Raw genomic sequence first — 24,249 nt, 5'->3', positions numbered from 1 at the left:
GAGTTAAAAACAGAAACGCATTGTTTTAGTTTCATTAGTAGAAGGTACACGACAACTATGGCGAATAGGGAGTTTCGCAGCGCCACCATTGTTGCTCTGGTCGTTCATTTAACATGCACCCCCTCCCTGCAGTCTCATCTACAACTACACCCCCCACCCATGACATAATGGACAATATTGTTTATCTTGGCATTCATAAAAATATTCTTTCACCACTAAAAAATCGTATTCCGTCATAGCAACAAGATCAAACCCGACCATTGCCCTAAGATATGCCAATACAGCAGTGAAAACGCTGCTCACTCAATAAGAAAATAAACGAGAAAAAGTTTTTAAAAATGATACCATGTAATTCTACAGTCAATATCTGGGACTAAATATTGAATAAATATACAACCTTACCATTGGTTTCACGCATAGAGATGTCCCTTTTGAGACTGAGTGTATTGTCTTGGACAATCCGTTTCTGAAATATACGCGCATTTGTGATGCCTGGGTACCTTCCAAAATAGCTGTGAGTAATACCACACGTGTTGTTTAGGTTAGTGATATTATATAATGTGTATATTTCACACTGTAATATAAGCGTTAGTTAGTAGTGTAATAGTTTTTGTGAAGCATGCAACAGTGATGACGTGAGAGTTGGAGCATTGCCAAAACGTGGTGGATGGTTGAAAATTGTTTTCATGTCGTCCCATTCCCATACAAATAAACTTACCAGAGTACAGAGTATAGAAATACATACAAGAGTTAATTATTACACATTTAGGTACTGTACCACATTGTGGGGCAACATTTTTGCATTATTTTTTAACCTTATACCAATGTTCCATCTTAAAACTTCATAAGGGGCTCATTTATATGCTTTACAATGGACAAAAAGCATTTTATTCATTTTTGGAGAGATTTTGGATATGTTTCTGGACCCCTAGATATTTTAGACCACTGTACTGATGGAAAGCTTGTAATTCCCACTTGAAAATGATGCAACAGTGAGTTTCTTGAGACAAAACCGTTGATTTGCAGTGAAATATGTGAATATGTTGTGATTTACAGAAATACATAATTTAGACATTTTGGATAGATTTGGAGACGCTGGGTACACTTCTTAGTTTTTGCTTCATAAATCTATAGTGGTTCTACATATCCACCCTTAGATTTTATGAGCTTGTGGTCAAGAAGGTTTTGATCCAGCACATGTATAGTTTAACCTGCTGTATATAGGCAATCTCTCAGTATTTCATTGTAAACTAAAAATTAATGCAAATTAATTTTTTTATTTTTTGTCTAGACAATTGCATTTGTGGCACTGTATTTCTTCCAAAATAACCACTAACCTATTTTAAGACACTCAATTTCAAAAATAACGTATATAACCGAAGTATTTTGAGCAGTAATACTTACATAGCAATGACAAAATCTTATCTGTTTTCAGTAGATAGAGACAGAGACAGGAAATCAATGATATAGTTTTATCCACTCCTTAGGTCTATCAGCAAACATATGGCTTCGCTATACTCAGAAGTCCTCAATAATAATAGTATTTTCCAAGAAATTCCGAAAATAGTTGACAACATTTCGTTAGTAGCGTCTTTGTTTTACTGCTACCATAGAGTGAATGCGTAATTGAATGCGATGATAAGAAAATTTCCGGTTACGCTGACCTATAAAACGCTATTCCAAAAGCAAAATTAGACATGCTATACATCGTTAGAAAGCTTATACTCTCACCTACTAAATAAATGAATTGTTAATCAAGCCAGACTGTACTAAAAAGAGCGACAACGCCATAAACAACACGTGTGGTATTTCGCACAGCTATTTTGGAAGATACCCAGTCATCACAAATGCACGTATATTTCACAAAGGGATTGTCCAAGACAGTATATGACCACCCAGTCTCAAAAGTGACATCTCTACGCGTAAAACCAACAGTAAGGTTGTATATTTATTCGATATTTAGTCCCAGATATGACATGGTATCCTTTTTTAAAACTTTTTCTCGTTTATTTTCTTATTGAGTGAGCAGCGTTTTCACTGCTGTATTGGCATATGTCGGCAAACCCTATTGTCGGGTTTATCTTGTTTCTATGACGGAATACGATTTTTTAGTGGTGAAATAATATTTTTATGAATGCCAAGATTGTCCATTATGGCATGGGTGGGGGGTGTAGTTGTAGATGAGACTGCAGGGAGGGGGGCGTGTTAAATTAACGACCAGAACAACAATGGTGGCGCTGTGAAACTCCGTATTCGGCATAGTTGTCCTGTATCGTCTACTAATGAAACTAAAACAACACGTTTCTGTTTTTAACTCATACTTCGGTTGCAGTAGCACCGAATGTCTGAGTTCAGTAATCTCGGCAGGCCGGCCGACCACTTGGGGCTTTGCTCTAAGAGGTTAACCTTAAATTCCAGCTTCTTGTAGCAGTAATGATTTCTTGACTTTCTTTTGCAGTAAATTAATTGGAATTAGAGAAAATACAGTGCCTTCGGAAAGTATTCAGACCCCTTCACTTTTTCCACATTTTGTTACGTTACAGCCTTATTATAAAATGGATTACATTCATTTTATTCTTTTCTATCTACACACAATACCCCATACCGACAAAGCAAAAACAGGTTTAGAAATGTTTGCAAATTTATTAAAAAATATGGGGGGGGTTCCTCCCCTGACCATGCCTTGATGCAACCTGGAGCTCCAGATATATCACCCAGCCCCTCTAAACTGCACTATCCTTAACTATACACTTTGGTATCCTATTATTCCTGTTAGCTATTACCTAAACTGTAACCCACATAACTCATTTTATTTGCTGTGGTTTGCATTTCTGCTACATTCCATTCTACCACTACTTTACACTAGGCCGGCCAGTGGAGGCTGGGGTCCCCCTCTATAGCCAGGCTCCTCCTGAAATTTCTTCCCATCTAGGAGTTTTATTCACAACTGTTTGAGAGTTTTCTCCCCATTGGGAGTTTTGGTTTTTTTTTACCTCATGTGCATGGTGTTTGCTCTGTTTTATATTTTTGATGTATTTACCTTGCTACTCAGTAAAGTGTCTTTGTGACAGTTCTCTGTAAAAAGTCCTATAGAAGTAAAAGAGCAGGTCCTCATGCTCATGTCTCCAAATGTTTTTTGATCACAAAACAGTGAATGTTCCTTCTCCTTCCAAAATGTAAATTTGTACCTGGTGATTGATTCATTTTAATGGGGTGTTCAGAAACTGCTTCACGTTGAATTAATATATTATAATAATCTTGAACATGTATTGCATTGTCCTGTATTTTCTACATAAAATTCATATATGCAGTTGCATTTAGACACCCATGCATAGTCATGCAAAAATCCACCCATAACATAGTCTTTACATAACTTTTACAGTAAAACAGTGAAAATATGCCCAGGGCCGTCTGGGTAGTGTATAGGTATAATCACTCACCTACCACCGCAGAGACCTGGGTTCAATCCCCGGCAGCGGTACTTCCGGCTTGGTCAGATGTTCCTACGAACACAATGGCAGTGTTCGCGGGTGGGAAGCTGGTGAGGGTATGAGTCCTGATCGTTGCATTAGCGACTCCTACTGGTTGGTTGGTGCGCCTGTTCAGCAGGGAGGGGATCTGGGGGAGATAGCGTTCACCTCCGCACGTGTTACGCTCTCCCAGTGAAACTCCTCGCTGTCTGGTGACTCCACATGTATCGGAGGCTGGAATGAGGTAGTCTACACCCTCTCCAGACCGACAGAGGATAGCACATCGTCCAGGACTGTGATACACACAAGGAATTGGTATAACGACTAAAAGAAAATGGGAGAAAAATGGCAACAACAAAAAAAATAAACGCTGCATAGTGCAATGCAGCTCATGGGAATTTTTCGGGTCAGTCTAGTCTGCCCAAGTCTATGGCATAAACAACTTGAACAATCTTTTCATTTTATTTGACTGTAGTTAAATTATAGGTACAGTACTGACACAAATTCTGGTAGGCTGCATTTTTTAAACAGAGTTTGACGATTAATGCAATATTTTGGAACTGTGTCTTTTTGGCATAATCAATGTAATATGTAATAAACATAATATCGACATAAAACAAAAATGTAGAAATAATTAGCATTTGAGTTAAACAAGTAATAATCATGAAAAATTCCTATATGTATTGGTTCATACCAACAAAATTGACCAGTCTAATGTATCTTACTGGTGGAAACTGGTGTAAATTTTGTACTCAACATGAACGTCTACTATTTTTCTACATAAAATAATAATACAATTTAAAATAAAACAAAATGAAACAATTTTTTGGCTTGTATACTTTATCAGATTACTGATGGTCTCAGAATGTTATTTCTAATCGTGGTCAATAAGATATTTCCAGTAGGGGAGAACCCAGGTGATCCTATGCATTAGAGTTCATTTAGCTGTCTGGTTGGCTCTGTCTGGAATTATACTAGCTGACTGGACAAGTCATAAAGCTAACATTGCGTTGCTTTTAAAGCACGAGGTACTCATTTTGTGGTATGCAGCTCTAAAGTGTAGCCTAGGCAGTGCACACCCAAATGTGCAAACATTTGTTTAAAGGCTGCTATAAGTATAGGGTAAGGGTTTGACCAGTGGCTGGACGATGGTAAGTAGCGAAGGAGACAGTGTTTTCCAAAACCAGTGATTTTATATTTATTTTCCAGCAGGTGGATAGCCAGTGTCAAACTATATACTGATTAGGGTACATCACAAAACATAAAACAAAAAAACTATGTACTCTGTGGCATATATATTGTCTTTTGCCACACTAACACTAATGTGGTCATTTGCTGAAGATAACAAGTATTAAAATAGCAGAACTCTTAGTTAGAAGGCATAATGTTTAATATGCTTAGGTAAGCTTAGGTAGTGACAACAAGTCGTTTGCACTAATGTTATTTTAAAATAAGCCTACAATCATTTGTAGAGCTCCGGTAGTTACACAATCCCAGAATATATCCGCCTTGATCAACACTACGCCATATTGGCAGGAATCTGGGAGCACCACAGATTCAGTGCCACTCTTTTCTTTTTGATTGTTAGACCTACTTTTATTTTTAAATGCTAGATAGTTGCGCAATGGGATGTTAGAAAAAGAGGCAGCACGGAAAAGGGAGATCTTTTATTGCCTGAAAGATCCTGTAAGGCTAAATAAATTTATTTCTGACACCTAATAATCCCAGTAGGCTCCAGCTAAAACCAAATTAAGATGACTGTTTATCAAAGTGTTAGCTTTACATGTATAAATTGGTCCTTTAAAGCTTATTTTAAACAGGCAAATGTTTAATGTGTGAAAATAACCCTTTTAAACCAATGACCCGCGTGTATGTGAATGCAGAGCTCATGATAGCACTAACGTTAAAAGCAAGCTAGCAGCGATTGTCGGACACAGCCGTTATTCTGACACTTTTCTTTGCTAATGTCAAGTGACACTTACTCTTCCAGTAATGACAGTGCTGTGTCGTTTTTAGAAGGAACACTCCAAAGCTGAACATTCATGACAAATCCAGCCTTTGTCCACTTGTACCCTTCCAGACGTTTGTAAACCTTTAAACCTCACTGGAGTATGTAGAGGGAATGTTCATCAGAAAAAATATCTGGATATTGCTTGTCAGGACCTTTCTCACTTTCTGAAGATTCAATTTCTGTAAATTGCACCCCAGGTGCATGACAAGGGTCACTGACATTTAGTCTGGCAAGCTTTTTTAGTCCAGCCAGAAGAGAGTTGCAGTAGTCCAGGCGGGATAGAACCATTGCTTGGACCAGGAGCTGGGTTGAGTAGGTGGTGAGAAAGGGGCGGATTCTGCGGATGTTATACAGGAAAAATCTGCATGCCCGGCTTACTGCTGCGATGTTCTTGGAGAGGGACAGCCTGTTGTCCATCACCACTCCGAGATTCTTGGCACAGGGTGATGATGTCACTAAGGTGTCCCCTAGGGAAATGGAAAAGTCGAGGAGGGGAGAGGATAGAGCAGGAATAAAGATTAGCTCCGTCTTTCCCGGGTTGAGCTTCAGGTGGTGATTGTCCATCCAGCTCTGTATGTCCCTCAGGCAAGCGGAGATGCGGGCAGGGACCTGTGTGTCCGATGGGGAGAAGGAGAGAAAGAGTTGCGTGTCGTCGGCATAGGAGTGATAGGACAAGCCATGGGCAGAGATTACAGGGCCAAGGGATCTGGTGTATAAGGAGAAGAGAAGGGGACCGAGGACTGAGCCCTGGGGAACTCCGGTGGTGAGGGGACGGGGTGGCGATACTTTACCAGCCCAGGCAACCTGGAAGGAACGATCGGAGAGGTAGGACTCAATCCAGTCAAGGACTGTTGCTGCCAGGGAGGACAGGAGGATGGAGGGCTCCACAGTGTTGAATGCAGCAGAGAGGTCTAGGAGAATCAGGAGAGGGAGGCTGTTTGTGCGGTATGGAGTGACTCACTGACCGAGAGGAGTGCAGTCTCTGTCGAGTGGCCAGGCCTGAAGCCGGACTGGTAGGGGTCAAGCAGGTTATTCTGAGAGAAGAAAGCAGAGAGTTGGTTAGATGCAGCTCGTTCAAGAGTTTTGGATAGAAAAGGAAGGAGAGATACCGGGCGGTAGTTCTGGATGACTGAAGGATCTAGTGTGGGCTTCTTCAGCAGCGGGGTGATGTGGGCCCTCTTGAAGGATGAAGGGAAACATCCAGAAGATAGGGAGGAGTTCACGAGGGAGGTGACAAATGGGAAGATGTCTGGTGTGATTGCCTGGAGGAGAGATGAGGGGATAGGGTCGAGGGCGCAGGTGGTAGGGCGGTGGGAGAGCAGGAGCTGGGAAACTTCTGAGTCTGTGAGGAGAGAAAATGTGGAGAAACGGGGCAGAGGGGACGGAGGGTGCAGAGGGGGCAAAGGAGCTGCGGATGTCTGCGATCTTCTCGTCAAAGAATGCTGCAAAGTCATCTGCAGTGAAGGAAGACTGGGGTGGGGGAGGTGGCATGCTGAGGAGAGAGGAGAAAATAGAGAACAGTTGATGAGGGTTAGAAATGGAGTTATGAATTTTAGTTTGATAGAAATTTGCAGTGACAGCAGAAGAAAACTCTGTCAGGAGAGACTGATAGGCTGAAAGGTCGGATGGGTCCCTGGATTTTCCCCACTTCCTCTCAGCAGCGCAGAGGCTGGCCCTGGAGGTGCGTAGGATGTCAGACATCCATGGACTGGGAGGGCATGAGCGTGCTGGTCTAGGGACAAGAGGACAGAGGAAGTCGAGTGCTGAGGAGAGAGATGAAGTTAGGGTGGAGGATGCAGAGTTAGTGGGGAGCTTGGAGAATGATTGTGGGGGGAGGGAAGCAGTAACGGGAGTGAGAGAAGAGGGTGAGAGGGAGCGGAGGTTACGGCAGACAGTGACAGTGGGGGTGGGAGGAGGAGAGGGAGGATGGGGAGCAAGAGGGAGGGAGAAGGAGATGAAGTGATGGTCAGATGTATGCAGGGGGGTAACCGTGAGATTGGAGCTGGAGAAGTTCCTCAGGAAGATCTGGTCTAGGAGGTTGCCTGCCTTGTGGGTTGGGGGAGAGTGTTGTAGGGAGAGGTCGAAGGAGTGGAGTAGTGGTAGGAAGTAGGAGGACTGGGAGGCCTCTAGATGGATGTTAAAATCTCCCAGGAGGATCGGCGGGGTGCCGTCCTCAGGGTAGGAGCTGAGCAGGGTGTATAGCTCATCCAGGAAACTTCCCAGGGGCCCCAGGGGACAATAAACAACAACAATATAGAGGTTAGTAGGGTAGGTGATAGAGACAGTATGGAATTCAAAAGTGGATATAGACAGGTCAGGGAGGGGGGGGGGAGATCAGTAAACCAGTGCCACCACCACGGCCAGATCGCCGGGGGGTGTGGGAGAAGGAGTAGGAGGACTAGAGGGCAGCAGGAGTGGCAGGGTTGTCTGGTGTCACCGGGTGTCACCGACCATAGTGACGCTGGTTTCAGCTGCATTTTATGTATGAAAGGTGCTATATAAAGTATTATTATTATTATTATTATTATTATTAATAATAATAATAATAATAATAATAATATGTCTTTTTAATTGAAGTGTGAACTTGCAAAGTTTGAACGTGATACTGCAGCCATTCATTTTCACCCATTTTGCCTGACAGCCAACATTGAATATGCCGATAAAAAGCGATTTGATCGGGTAAATATCTTACTTGCAATAAGTTGCATGTAGCTTAGCTGCAGAATTTATTCAGTTTGGAAATATTAATTTAGCACAACGATGTTGATTAGAGTGAATGACACGGCCGATTGGCTGCTATAACACCTCACGATATCATTAGCTAAATGCACTTTTCATACAACGGGGTGACAATTTGAAATCGAAAATCAGGTTTTATAAGCATATGTTGCCTGTCTGTTGTGATATTATTATTAAATTATCACTATTATAAGTATTTGGTTATTATTAATCAGCTTGGTAGCTTGCTTCAAAATCAAAAGCAGAATAAAACATGGCAGCATTTTGCTATGCATCTTATTGGCTGAAATAGCATCACATCCTAAAAAAGATCAGATTTGGATTGTAAGGTTTCCATAGGAAATGAATGGGCTCAATTCATTTTCAATGGCAATTTTAGCATCTTTAATTGCTAATACCATATATGCATATATAGTAGGATAATACAGTATGAATTTTGTATAGGTAGTATAGAAGCTGTATGACTGGATAGTTTACAACACGGGAAGAAGGAGGAAAATAAGAAGAAAGAACAGTAGTTTGCATGTGTATAAGCCAGATAATAGGAATTCCCCAGCTTGGTCATGAATTGTGGCATTGGCAGCATTAGTTCCAGTTATCCAAGCGATTACCTTTTGTGTTCAATGATGGGATGCAGGTAAGTACCACATAAAAAAGTACTACAGAAAAATGTGGATAGTCTATTAATAAATCATACAATTGGTTGTATGTGAAGGATATACTCCAAAATGAGGTCATCCCACTGTGAACCTGCTGTGATCAGCCACTGCAACCCTGTTGTGATCAACCACTGCAACCCTGCTGTGGTCAACCACTGCAACCCTGCTGAGATCAGCCACTGTGAGTCTGCTGAGATCAGCCGCTGCGAGCCTACTGAGATCAGCCACTGCAACCCTGCTGAAGCTCAACCTCAACAAAACTGAGCTGCTCCTCTTCCCATGCAAGACCTCCTTACTACGTGAGCTCTCAATCACGGTTGATGACACCACAGTGACTGCCTCTCACTCTGCCAAGAGCTTGGGGGTGGTCCTGGATGACCAAATGGACCTCAAGGAGCACATCAAGGCAACATCACCGTCCTGCAGATTCCTTCTGTACAACATCAGAAGGATTCGACCATACCTGACGACGCACTCTACCCAGCTGCTCGTCCAGGCTACGGTGACCTCTCGCCTTGATTACTGCAACTCTCTCCTTGCAAGCCTGCCAGCTTGTGCCATACAGCCACTACAGATGATTCAGAATGCTGCTGCCCGACTCATCTACAACCTTCCCAAATTCTCCCACGTCACTCCTCTGCTGCAATCACTCCACTGGCTACCGGTTGCTGCCAGGATCCAGGAGCCCTGACCCTTGCCTACACTGCAGCCAACAGGACAGCCCCCATCTACTTGCAGGACATGATTCGATCCTATGTGCCTGCTCGACCACTCCGCTCTCCGGCAGCAGGGCGCCTTGTAACCCCTTCCATCCAACCAAAGGGATCACAGAGCTTCTCCACCCTAGCTCCCCAGTGGCGGAACGAACTCCCCATCCCTCTCCGAACCTCCCCCTCGCTACCCATCTTCCGCCATGGCCTGAAGACTCATCTCTTCAGACTATACCTGGACTAACTACCACCACGCTGTATATTTATCTCTAAATCCACCCCCCCCCCCACTTTTTATGACACTTGTTACATGTTGTTCCATCCCTGCACTTTTTGGTAATTTGTATTTGTCCTAATACTGTAGCTAATTCTTCTGCCTAGTTGGCTTTGCAGAGGTTAGGTCAGAATAGTGTTCACTGTGTGAACTAAACTGTGTTCTTGGCTAGAAATAGCTGTACAAAATAAGTATTGTATCTTACTGAACCTGTATTTAGTAGTTGTCTATGACCATGAAATACACTTTTTGTACGTCGCTTTGGATGAAAGCGTCTGCCAAATAAATGTAATGTAATGTAATGCTGAGATCAGCCACTGCAACCCTGCTGAGATCAGCCACTGTGAGCCTGCTGAGATCAGCCACTGTGGACCAGCTGAGATCATCCACCGTGAGCCTGCTACGTTCATCCACCGTGATTCTGCTGTTATCAGCCATTTTGAGCTTGCTGAGATCATCCATTGTTATCAGCTTTTTGATCATGGTTTAACAGCATGCCCATTTTCAATTGACCAGGAGGCTCTGGATTACAGGTTGATTACAGTACAAGGAAAGATGTACCATTCTCTTGAACTGAAAAATAGAAATTTTGAGCAGGTGATCTCTGCCTTCAAACTACAAAATGAACGGTCATGTTCTATAAGAATTTAACATTTATTTTTAATTATATCCTCCCCTCTAGTGGACATTGGTAGTAATTCATTCTTTTATATGATGTTACGTCCCATACGCTAACCCAAGTTCCAATAAGCGGGCGCAACAACGGACAATAACACAACAAATGCCACAAACAAAACATGGAGTCAAAATCTACGTACAATAACAAAAATTTAAGATTTATTACAACCAATAGGACACATTATGTAAATAATTGTAAACAGGAATAAAAGGTGCAGATAAATGTTTTTTCTTTATTTGAATCACAGCACAAACAAGAAATCGCAATAACCTCAATTGTTTAAAAAATAAACTTAGAAAGTGCTGATGTTTAAAGTGCTTGACAAACTCAAATAAATAAATCAAACTCAAATAACTAAAACAAAAGTGTGCGCTGCTCCTGGAGGAGTACAGGGCGCAGTTTCACACATATATGCCTTATTTTTTTACCCCACCTGCATTCAGCGAAGAATATCAGGGTCAGAGCCAACCAGAGGCAGAGGGGCGGGTCTTCGCAGAATGCAGGTGGGAAAAAAATTATAATGCTACACACATACACACACTGTACTACGACAAAGTATTAGGGCCACATTGAGGGGAAAAAATTCTGAGATTTCAAGAATAAGGTTGTAATATTACGAGAATAAAGTCATAATACTTTAAGAAAAAAAGTCAAGAATTACGAGAATAAAGTCGTAATGTTACAAGAAAAAAATCATAATATTACGAGAATAAAATCGTTAAATTTCGAGAAAAAAAACATATTATCAGCAACCAACAAAACGGGCGAGAGGGCAGTCTAATGGCAGCGTGAGCCTGCAATTTCCTCCAAGTCCGTGTAGTACTTTCTTCGGAATAGACACAGTTTCTTGCACAATCTTTTTAATGTCTTGATACTTATGATAATGTGGTGCTGACGTGCCAAAAGATGAAGTATTTGATTATTTGTGAAACCTATACTAAAGTATAACTTCACAAGATGCTCCACCTTCCTCATTTTAACGCTGGCGGCAGGCTGCTCTTCTGATATTCCCCCTCTAAAATAACACATAGCCTAAAATTACGACTTTATTCTCGTAATATTATGATTTTTTTCTCGTAAAATTACTACTTTATTCTCATAATATCAAAACTTTATTCTTGTAATATTACGACCTTATTCTCAAAATCTCAGAATTTTTTTTCCTTCAATGTGGCCCTAATACTCCGTCGTAACACACAGAGACAGACCTGCTAAATGTCAGGCTCACCGGTGCGACCAATGAAAATGTTTAGTCGCACTTGACAGATCTTTGGTCCGGAGCCTTGCCACGACTGAGGTGTCTTCAGGCTTTATCCAATTGACAGCACGACAGCAGCTGGCAAACCAGATTATGGAGGTTGAACAGAAATACCCCGACTCCCCTGTAATAATTGTAGAAGACTTCAACCATCCCCTCATATAGGCAAAAGCTTATAGCTGCCAAGCCTGTGGAAAAATCAGTGAGAACATGGTCCACACAGACCATAGAGAATCTGAGGGGCTGCTTGGATTCCACAGATTGGGACATATTCAAAACCAACAACAATAACCGATTATGCTTATGGATGATTATGCTGATGCAATCACCTCCTACATCAGCTTTTGCGAGGAGACCTGCATCCCAACAAGGGCTGTCTACAAGTTCAACAATGGCAAACCCTGGTTCTCTGCTGAGCTGGGGAAACTATGCACCAACAAGGAGGAGGCCTACAGGAGCGGAGACCGGGATGCATATAAATGGGCCAAATATGCACTCAGCAAGACTGCCAAAGGCAGATATAAAGAAAAACATGAACAGTGTTTCTCAACAAATGACTATTCCTCCATCTGGAGGGGACTCCAGACCATTACAAACTACAAACCAAAATCTGTAAATGCTACTGCCGACCCCCTACTTCCAATCCAGCTTAACACTTTTTATTCAAGATTTGAAAAACAAAAGACTTCTACACCACCCGCCTCCCCCCAGCCCAGCTATAGCCACTCCATGACACTCTGCCTGCCCCCCTCCCCCGCCCCACACCTCCCAGTCCTTACCTGCACTGCTCCTATGACACCCTCCCCCCCGACACCTCCTATCACCATCACCGAACACCAAGTCAGCTGCATTCTCAGGAAACAGAAGACCAGGAAAGCAGCTGGCCCTGACCATGTCTCATCAGCAACACTCCGGCACTGTGCTGAACAGCTCTCTCCCATCCTCGCTGATCTCTTCAACCAGTCCCTGGTCCAGTGTGCTGTGCCTGCTTGTTTTAAAACCTCCATCATCATTCCGGTCTCCAAAAAACAAAAAACCTCCTGCCTGAATAATTACAGACCGGTTGCCCTAACCTCTGTTATCATGAAGTGCTTTGAGAGACTTATCCTACATCACCTCAAAGCCATGACTGATGCCCTCCAGGACCCCCAGCAGTTTGCATACAGAGCCAACAGGTCTGTAGATGATGCTATTAACTTGGCTCTGCAAGTTAATGGAAACAACCTGGAGCTAAACATACAAAAGACTGTGGAGATGGTCATTGATTTGCGGTTCCTGGGTAGGACACTGCCGTTGTACCCTTGAGCAAGGTGCTTAACCTGCATTGCTTCAGTATATATCCAGCTGTATAAATGGATACAATGTAAAAGCTGTGTAAGTCGCTCTGGATAAGAGCATCTGCTAAATGCCTGTAATGTAATGTAATGTACATGGTGTACACCATGGTGAGCAGAGCAGAGTCGTGCAAATTCCTAGGTACCATCATCCAACAGGACCTCAAATGGGACAGGAATATCACTACAATAACCAAGAAGGCCCAGCGGCGCATGTACTTCCTGCGACAGCTTAAGAAATTCAAGCTGTCGCAAGCACTGCTGGTCCAATTCTACACAGCCATAATTGAATCAGTCATCACATCCTCCATCTCCGTGTGGTTCGGCTCTGCATCATCCCACTCTAAGCGGAAACTACAGCGCATAGTACGTTATGCAGAGAAAATCATTGGCTGCCAGCTCCCCCCCCTCACAGATCTGTACACCTCCAGGATGAGGAAGAGAGCAGGGAAAATCATGGCTGACCCCTCACACCCCGGCCACTCTCTTTTCCAGCGCTTCCCCTCTCAGCGGAGACCGAGAGTGAGAGCCCTAAAGACTAGGACTAACCGCCACCTGAACAACTTCTTTCCCCAAGCCATGATCCTCTTGAACAAAGACACTTCCTCTGTCCCCCCCCTGCCCGCTTGCACACTCTCACTTTAACTCTGCCCTTAATTGTGACTTTTACTCTGGCCATTTGCACACTCTTGCACCTTAACTGTGTACATAACCCAGTTATACTGGCACTGTATTGTATTGTATTATATTATATTGTATTGTATTATATTTTTATTACACTGTATTTTATTATTATTTTTTATTTTATTTTATTTTTTAAGCTTTTTGTATTGGATTGTATGTGGACACCTTGCACTAAGGCAAATTCCTTGTACATCGTACTTGGTGAATAAATAATCCTGATTCTGATACACTGATCAGCTACAACATTAAAACCACCTGCCTAATATTGTGTAGGTCCCCCTCGTGCTGCCAAAACAGCTCTTACCGGTCTGTGGCTACGCAGCCCCATACGCAGCAAGCTACGATGCACTGTGTGTTCTGACACCTGTCTATCATAGCCAGCATTACGTTTTTCAGCAATTGTACTACAGTAGCTGTTCTGTGAGATCAGACCAGACGGGCTAGCCTTCGCTCCCCACGCGCATCAATGAGCCTTGGGCGCCCATGACCCTGTCGCCGGTTCACCGGTTGTCCTTCCTTGGACACCCCACAAGACCTGCCGTTTTGGAGATGCTCTTACCCAGTCATCTAGCCATCACAATTTGGCCCTTGTCAAAGACGCTCAGATCCTTACACTTGCCCATTTTTCCTGCTTCCAACATATCAACTTCAAGAACTGACTGTTCACTTGCTGCCTAATATATCACACCCCATGACAGGTGCCGCTGTAACGAGATAATAAATGTTATTCACTTCACCTGTCAGTGGTTTTAATGTTGTGGCTGATTGGTGTATATGCTCATTCTACAGAAAACATTGTTTAAACTCTTCGATCAAATAATTTGTGGCAATTTCTTTGGTACTACAGTTATTTTCCGATGTACAAAGATTGCCGGTAAATATGCCTGTGTATGTTATTGTCCAATGTCAAGTGTCTATTTGTCACAACTCTAGTCAGCTCTATCGGCTCTAGTTTTGCCAGTTAAATTCTAAGGTCAGCTAGCTAGCTAAGGAAGAGAGCAAAGACAAGTCATAGCTATTACTAAGCATATCAAAATTCTGTATAAACACAAAAAGTGGATCTCAGAAGAGAAAACAGAAAACTGACCAGGAGAGAAGGCTAGACAAGTTGCCAGCTCGGGAGAGATTGCTGATACATTTTTAAATGAAGGCTCATCGGATATCTGTCAAACGAGTGAGTACATAAAGGTTTTTTCAAGGGGATTTGTGTTGGGTCTCTCACCATCAAACTGTTATAGTTTGAATTGGTCCACCGTGCCATTTGTCTCAGCAATTTTTTAAATTATTATTTATTTATATAGCAAAGCGCCATTGCTAAATGGTAAACCTTGATCATACTGTAAAAATTCACTGTACTCCACATGCATTTCCTAAGTGGTTAGTTCACATTTTTTGATGCAGGTCCGCTGGGCTACTTATCACAAATTATCCTATGAATCCTACTTTAACACGAACTCTGAGTCTGATGGTAACCGCATAATATGGAATGGAAACGACTGAGTCAATGTTCTTTAGTTTAAAAAATCACACAGCAATGCATGCCTGTAAATTGTGTATGTTTTGAAAATTGTGTTCACAAATAAGATATTTTATTCCTATACACTGCAGAAGACATTATACTATTGTACTTATTTGGTGAAACTGTATACGTCTGGATTGGTTTGTAAGTGTTATGAGATACCAATCAGGTGGACCCAAATGCAGGACTCAGAGACAGGAAATTATGGGAATGCAAACTGAGCGGTTTATTGGAGACACAATAATAATAGCTTTATTTGTATAGCACTGTTCAATGCAGGAAACAAGGTGCTTCACAATAGTTGATACAAAACACAGAAACAAATAGAAATAAAATAACATTAAAAAATAAATAAAATAAAATCACCCAATAAGTGCTTTATTATAAAAATATGTTTTAAGAAGTGAAATAAAATTGGGAACTGACTCTGCAAGCCTGATATTTTCTGGCAGAATGTTCTGGCAGACTGTGTCGAAGGCTGCGCTGAGGTCCAACAGAACTAAGATGGCGCATTCACCAGCGTCTTCAGCCAACAGCAGGTCATTACAGACTTTGAGCAGCACAGTCGCAGTACTGTGGAGGGATCGAAAGCCAGATTGGAATATTTCGAATAGGTTGTTGTCACTCAAATGTGCTACTAATTGTTTAAACACAGCTTTTTCTAGGATCTTAGATAAAAATGGAAGTTTTGAGACAGGTCTGTAATTATTCAGAATAGAGTGATCTAAATTTGAGAGGAGAGGTTCGACTGAAGCAGTTTTAAAATAGGCGGGAGGTCAGAGAGCTATTTACAATAGATAAAATGAAAGGACCAACAGCAGGCATAATCTCCTTCAGTAGTCTAGTAGGGACCACATCCAAGGGGCAAGTAGGGGGTGGAGAGGAATATAATTTAAACACAATGCTAAGATGATCAGATACAAAGATATTAATAAGTTCCATACTATCAATCTTCAGACCATGAGACAGAACAAGATCGAGAATATGGCCCTTTTCATGTGTTGGCCCTGTGGGGTGTAAAATAAAATTAAGACTCTAAAAGGTTGAGAAATTCTCCCGCAAGTGCATCACTAGGACAGCATATTAAAATCACCAATAATACAGATCCGGTCATAGTTAGTTAGAAGCAGAGAGATCAGGTCTGAGATAAAAATGAAACAATCAGGCAGGGGGAATGCAGATGGCAATGCAGATCCCAAGGCGAAGGCAACGGATCGGGGCTGGACGGGCTGGATAGACGGACGGCTGGAAGACGTGGACTGGCTGGCAGATAGGCAGCCAGGCGGGCTGGACTGGCAGGAGGACTGGACGGACTGGCGACTAGGCTGGACCAGGCAGAGAGATAGGAGGAGCAGAAGGCCAGCAGAGGACTGGGACTGGCAGGAGGAGCTGACTGGGAGGCGGCAGAAGGGCAAGGCTGGAGAATGCAGAGGAGAAAATAAAGACGGAAGAGGCAGGACCAAGTAGGACTGACGACGAGATCTGGCAGACTGGGGAGACAAAGTGAAAACATGGTTGCAGAGGGAGGAAAAACACTGGAAGGCAACGAGGGTCAGGCGGCAAGCTAGGCTAAACAAGCGTGGAGAAATTACCAGAAGACAAAAAGAACGGAATAGGTTTACTTTAACATTACAGGCATGTACACGGATCTGATCCAAGCGATCGGCAAATCTGCTGGCAAACAGATCATATAAGCTGGAAAAACTGAAGCAATGCAGGTAGAATCACTGGTTGCTCAAGTGTACAACGGCATGTCCTACTGTGCGGGAGAACAAAGACTTTTGGGAAAACAAAATCACAAGGCGCAACAACATGTGGACGCAGAGGAATATGACAGTAAGATTCAATATTTATTTAATGGGCCTAAATATTTAAAAAGATTTATATGTATGTTTATTTACATTACATTACATTACATTTATTTGGCAGACGTTTTTATCCAAAGCAACGTACAAAAAGTGCATTTTATGGTCATAGACAACTGCTAAACACAGGTTCAGTAAGGTACAATTCTTATTTTGTAGAGCTATTTCTAGCCAAGAACACAGTTTAGTTCACACAGTGAACACTATTCAGACCTAACCTCTGCAAAGCCAACTAGGCAGAAGAATAAGCTACAGTATTAGGACAAATACAAATTACCAAAAGTGCTGGGATGGGGCAACATGTAACAAGTGTCATGAAAAGGGGGGGGGGATTTAGAGTGAAATATACAGCGTGTTGGTGGTTAGTCTAGGTATAGTCTGAAGAGATGAGTCTTCAGGCCACGGCGGAAGATGGTTAGTGAGGGGGGGAGGTTCGGCGAGGGACGGGGAGTTCGTTCCACCACTGGGGAGCTAGGGTGGAGAAGCTCTGTGATCCCTTTAGGCGGGTGGGAGGGGTTACAAGGCGCCCTGCTGCCGCAGAGCGGAGTGGTCGAGCAGACACATAGAATCGAGTCATGTCCTGCAAGTAGATGGGGGCTCTCCTGTTGGCTGCAGTGTAGGCAAGGGTCAGGGCTTTGAACCGGATCCTGGCAGCGACCGGTAGCCAGTGGAGTGATCGCAGCAGAGGAGTGACGTGGGAGAATTTGGGAAGGTTGTAGATGAGTCGGGCAGCGGAATTCTGAATCATATTTTTATAGTTCACCTTTATTTAACCAGGAAAAACCCCATTGAGATCAAAATTTCTCTTGCAAGGGGGACCTGACATAGCACAAAGTTACAATGTTACACAAGGCAGCAGAAAAACAAGTTACAGACATCAAATGGATAGACACAGCAGTGTAACAGTAGTTAAAAGCAGAGCAGAGGTTAACAAGCACGAAACCATGCAGACCCACAGCGCACCTGTACAAAGTGTCCTGAGTAAAACTTGGCTAACTATATAGCTAGCTAGCTATGGCATGTCCTCACCTCTGTAACGTTATTTGTTGTCCTCCGTGTGTCCATACATCTGTATCGGTGGTACGCGCTAAGTAGGTTACCTAAAGTAGGTGAAACGCTAACATGTTAGGGTTAGCTAAAGTAATGTTAGGCGATAAATCTGTGCTTAAAAATTTTGTGCCGTTCAAAGTGGTGATTTTGGGAGATGCACCTGTGCATGCGTCCTACTAAACGAAGCACCACCTGCGCATGCGTCCCACCAAACGTCCCTCTTATGTCGTCCATGATTGAGTGAGTGAGTGAGTGAGGGAAAAACAGGGCCATATTTCAGTCTCAGAGTCATGAATTACATGTTTGAAGTCAGGAATTGAAAGTCATTGTCAAGATTTTTTGAAGACTGTTCTAACTGTACGGTGCAAAATATATGAAACCCAGCTTTCCAAATTCAGTAGAAGGACGAGGGACTTTAAGGAGTATCACATCACTGGAGAGGTGATAATTATGTGTATTTCTAGTTAGTAGACAGCTGAGGTAGGAAGGAAATATACTAATTATGGTTTTATAAATGAATATATACCAAATCAATCTACAAAGATGTCATGAAGTCAAACCAGACCATTTATTTAGCAAACAATGATGGGTTAATGATTTTGCACCTGAAATTAAGCGTAAGGCACTATGGTAAACTGTGTCCAAGGCATGTAAAGTAGAGGAGGAAACATGCATGTAAAGTATGTCTCCATAGTCTAAAACCGTTTTTTTTTTTTAAGTTGCTAAAATGAGTTTCCTCTTGATGTTATAACTAAAACAAGATTTATTTCTGAAATAGGATCCTAACTTTTTCCTCAGTTTTTAATTCATCTATATGCAATTTAAAACTAAGCTTATCATCAAGCCAGATGCCAAGGTGTTTATAACAAGATACTCTTTCAATGCATTTAACTGGAGTGGCGATTTTCAATGAATCTATGGACTGAGAGAGTCATTGAAAACACTAGACAGTTCGTTTTGCCAGCATTAAGGACCAGCTGTAGATCAAAAAGAGCAGACTGAATATAATTAAAAGCATTCTGAAGTATTTGAGAGGCTTGGCAAAGGTGGTGGCATGGCAATACAGCATATAAGTGGTTATTACAATTTGAGTTGATTAAAGCATCTGGAAGATTATTGATATAAATTGTAAGCAACACAGGACCTAGGATGGAGCCTTGGGGGACTCCTTTAGTTACTTCAAGAAAAGTGGATTTATGGCCATCAACAGATATACATTGGATTCTATTATAAAGGTAATTTGCAAACCAATTTATTGCTGCAGACCTAAAAACCAGCGTCCCTTAGTCTATCAATTACGATGGAATTGTCAACTGTATGTATGTATTCCCCTCTTCTGCAGTGTGAATAACTGAATGTTTCTTGGTATAAATGTGTGTTTGCAAATGTGAATATTATATGCTGCTATTATATGTTTTCATGTGGATAATGAAGTATTCTATGTATGTATGTATGTATGTATGTGTGTATGCATGCATGCATGCATGCACCGATCAGCCACAACATTAAATCCACCTGCCAGGTGAAGTGAATAACATTGATTATCTCGTTACAACGGTACCTGTCAAGGGGTGGGATATATTAGGCAGCAAATGAACAGTCAGTTCTTGAAGTAGTCTCATTGATGCGTGTGGGGAGCAAAGGCTAGCCCGTCTGGTCCGATCCCACAGAACAGCTACTGTAGCACAAACTGCTGACTATGATAGACAGGTGTCAGAACACACAGTGCATCACAGTGTATGGGGCTGCATAGCCGCAGACTGGTCAGAGCTGTTTTGGTGGCATGAGGGGGACCTACACAATATTAGACAGGTGGTTTTAATGTTGTGGCTGATTGGTGTATGTTAAATTTCACATGAGCATAGACTATCGTACAAAGGAAGCATGCTAACTATGACCGAGATTTTGTCTATTGAATTAATTGCATTTTGAAAACTCTTGTACAAATGTGCTTTTTCACATAGACTACTGCTAGTTATAAACAGTGGTGTAAAGTAACAAAGTGAAAGTACTTTGTTACAGTACTTAAGTAGTTTTTGGGAGTATCTATACTTTACTTGAGTTTTTATATTTATTTCGATTTTCACTTTTACTTCACTACATTATAGAGGAAAAAATAATACTTTTACTCCACAGCATTAACATTGGACACCGTCGTTACTTGCTACAAAATAAAATCTGATTATAATTGTCTCATCATGATATTGGATTATCCGGACTCTGTGTATTCGCGCGCGAACAACTGGCGCTCATGTCAAAACAAGTTGAGGCATATCTCCCACCAGACCACACGCAGCCATTTGCAATTGCGAATTCTACAGTCTCTGGAAACACCATGATGAATGCAGCCGCCTTGTCCATTGGCAATAGTGGTGATGATACTGCCGCACCGGCACCTGCTAGTAGTAATTTGGAGGCAGACGAACACCCGTGGCCATACCTACAAAAAATGTTTGCCTTTGTAGGGATCAAAGAATGAAGTGCCTCTTGTGTCTGCCTAAGAACACAGAAATTATTGCATTTAAAAATTCTCAGTTGAACCTAAAAAAACACATTGCGGTAAGTGAATTAAGTAATTCAGTAATCAGTAAAGACATGATATTGTCGATAATATAGTTTGGCAACATTTTACTCAATACCTCAACTCAGCAGTTAGCTAAGAGTAGCCTTGTTAGCTTGCCTTTATAAGACCACCACATTGTTTGGGGCTTCCGATTGCATCACATATCCTTTACTTTTTTCACCTGTGGAGAAAATGAATAGTTTTATGTCCTCATTTGTAAATCGTTTTTTCCTTTCAATATGTTAAGCGGTGACATTAGAAATCTTACTGGGTGAAATCGTTTTATGTTTTGTCAACGTAATCGCACTGTATGGCAATCAAAAAATGATCAAAATAAAAACATTTGTGACAGGACACAGGAAAAGAGTCTCAAGTTGTGAGACATTACGTTGACAAAACAAAACAATTTCACCCAGTAAGATTTCTAATGTTCGGAAATCCCGAATACTGTGGTGGTGGTGTGTCCGTCTCAATGTAGGCTATTTAATAAAGTTGTGGAATTAGTTTAAAAAATAAATGAAATATGTATTAACATTAATGTTAGAAAACAATCTGTAGTCTACCTGTCATTGTAATAACTGTTGTATAAAGTCTTGAGTATCATTTAAATCACAGTCAAAAGTTCAATCAAATCAATCAATCAAATTTTATTTGTATAGTGTATTTTACAGCAGTTGTCACAATACGCTTTACAGACAACCCTGGCCTAAACCCCCACAGGAGCAAGCCTAAGGCAAGTGGCAAGGAAAAACTCCCTGTGGCAGATGGGAAGAAACCTTGGAAGGAACCAGGCTCAAGGGAGAAACCCATCCTCCTCTGGTCGGCTCAGGGTGCCGACTGGTGACCAACATGTCAGTCAGTTTTATAAGGTTTATGATGTGGCTCAGATGATGGGTGGGGCCGGGTGGCGGTGATGGGGAACAGCAGGTTGCGACAGATGTGGGCAGGGTGGAGGCAATGACGAAAGAGGTGCTGGACCGCAGAGGTGGGGAAGACCAGACGACTCTCGAAGCACTCTCGAGGGTTGGGGCAAGAGCCCCGTCGGCAGCGTGGGGAAGAGGGTAGAAACAGCAATTAGGGAATTTGCAATATAGCAGACAGTGGGTAAAGTGGCAGTAGTATGTATTGGGGGGACCCCGCCAGGAGTAATATATGGCTGCATAGCTACTAGGATAGGGATGGAGAGCCCATGCAGTCATGAGGGGTGGACAACCATACCCGCCTATCAAGAGCCAGCCCATGTAAAGTCAGGTCACAGCTGACTGACAGGTGACAGTAAGGAAAGGATTTCCACCTACAAAGCTCTATGACTACAGGCTTCTCGCACCCTGTCTCCAGACTATAACTGATTATAAGCCTGAGCATAGAGGTGCGTTTTTAATCTAGATTTAATATTGAGATTGAGTCTGACTCCTTTATAAATTTTGGAAGCTGGTTCCACAGTAGTGGGGCCCTGTAGGAGAAAGCCCTACCACCTTTTAGGTTTTTGGAAATTCTTGGGACTACCAAGTAGCCTGCGTCTTGGGATCGGAGTGACCTTGTGGGCTTATAAGGTAGGAGCAGGTTAGTTATGTACACTGGTCAGGAGCAAAACCTTGAAATCTATCCTATGCTTAATGGGTAGCCAGTGAAGCGACGCTAGTACTGGTGTAATGTGCTCATACTTCTTAGTTCTGGTCAAGATACGAGCAGCTGCATTCTGCACAAGCTGGAGAATCTTTAACAAATTATTAGGGCAGCCAGATAGCAGGGCATTACAGTAATCTAACCTAGACATAACAAACGAATGGATCCATTTTTTAGCATCCCCAACTGACAGGAAATGTCTCATTTTAGCTATGTTGCGTAGCTGAAAGTTCTTATGCTAAACTCATCTTTTTCTCTTTTTCTTATCTTTTTTAAAATTTATTTTATATATTTATTATTGATAAAGCATGTTAATCATCAAACAATGTAAAGAGCTGACGTCACTAAAAAGAAAACGGGCTCCCGAAAGTGAGACTTCCACACAAACAGACTACATTGGTGAATGCCCTTGCTAGATCCATGTCTCAAAGTTCAATCAACAAGCCATTGTTAAGTATGTTGTCGGAGGGCTCCAGCCATTTTCTGTTGTTGAAAAACAAGCCATTAGACAATTTGTCAACGATTTTCAGCCTAATGTAAAAATCCCAAGGATCACCCTGTGTTTAAGAATTGAAGATGTTACCAAGAAAATGAAAAAAGAGGTAACTGAGGGCATGAGGGATGTGGACCACATTGCCACCACCACAGACTGCTGGTCAGTCAGAAGAAGGAGCTTTATTGGTGTGACTGCCCATTGGATTGACCCTGACAGCCTAACTAGACGCTCAGCAGCCCTAGCCTGTTGGCAATTGAGAGGTTCCCACACTTTTGCTGTTTTGGCGGGCTCACTCAATGACATCCATTCAGAATATGAAATCAGGAACAAAATTGTGAGAACAACCACCGACAACGGTTCCAAATTCCTAAAGGCTTTGGTGAGAACAAAAACAACAATGAAGTCTGTGGTGATGCAGAACCAGGAGAAGAAGATTTGGAAGAGGATGTGGAGGAAGAGGAGGAAGAAGTGGAGTTTGTCGACGTGTCACTGGTCCTAAATGAGGATGATGGCTTGGAATTTGAGCTCCCATCATCTGTGCTTGTCATCTGCTCAACTTGGTCTCTACAGTCGATGCTGCAAAAGCAACTGCCAACGATGCATACAAAAAAGTGTATCGCTCAACATTCAGCAAGTGTCACGCACTGTGGAATAAATGCGGGAGATCCACTCTAGCAGCCAAAGCCATGGAGGACTCCTGCTCCCTCCAGCTGCTATGCCCAAATGCCACCCGGTGGAACTCATTGTTCATGGCTGTGGAAAGGCTGCTCAAGATAATGAAAGACAAGGGAGAGGCGGCAATGACAGCTGTCTGTACAGACTTGAAGGTTCCAATGTAAGTTTGAATTATGTGTTATGTGTTTTAAAAAAAAATTAATTTCAATGTATCGTAATGCTTATGTCATGGCTTCAGTGTATGGAATGTCCCTGGCTCGTATCATATTACAGTAACACAATATTTACTATTACTTAATATATACAATATTTATTATTTATATTTAAGAACCGCTTGACCCCTTTACCCAATCATTGCAAATCCCGTTCACCTTTCACCAAACTACTGCCCTCTAGTGGTAAAAATATTTGATGGCCCAAATAAACTAAACCACTATATGAAGTGGTAGACAACCCCAGAATTGGCTCCTACATGTAAAACAATGCCTTGTATGTTTTCTAAGCTATTGATGAATTGGATAAAATGTTTATGCAGAATGGTAAAACACAATGATGTTTTGTTTTTTTCCCTAACAGGTTCAATCCCGCTGAACTCACATTCCTCACAGAGTATGCTACCACCATGAGCCCAGTTGCC

The 24,249-nt window shown here is 42.1% G+C and overlaps 1 long non-coding RNA gene across 1 annotated transcript in view; it reads left to right on the top strand.

The window, feature by feature from the left end:
- The first annotated feature begins 3,564 nt into the window (after nt 1-3,564).
- The window catches only part of LOC135239505 (uncharacterized), a 678,135-nt gene continuing 657,450 nt past the window's right edge, over nt 3,565-24,249 (top strand). The window contains exon 1 of the long non-coding RNA XR_010325394.1: nt 3,565-3,662. This is a non-coding gene — a long non-coding RNA (uncharacterized LOC135239505). The remainder of the gene's footprint in view (nt 3,663-24,249) is intronic.

This window comes from Anguilla rostrata, chromosome 1 (genome assembly GCF_018555375.3).
Source record: "Anguilla rostrata isolate EN2019 chromosome 1, ASM1855537v3, whole genome shotgun sequence".
Taxonomy (NCBI): domain Eukaryota; kingdom Metazoa; phylum Chordata; class Actinopteri; order Anguilliformes; family Anguillidae; genus Anguilla; species Anguilla rostrata.
The sequence above is the reverse complement of the archived record's forward strand: the minus strand, read 5'-3'. Positions and strand labels throughout refer to the sequence as shown.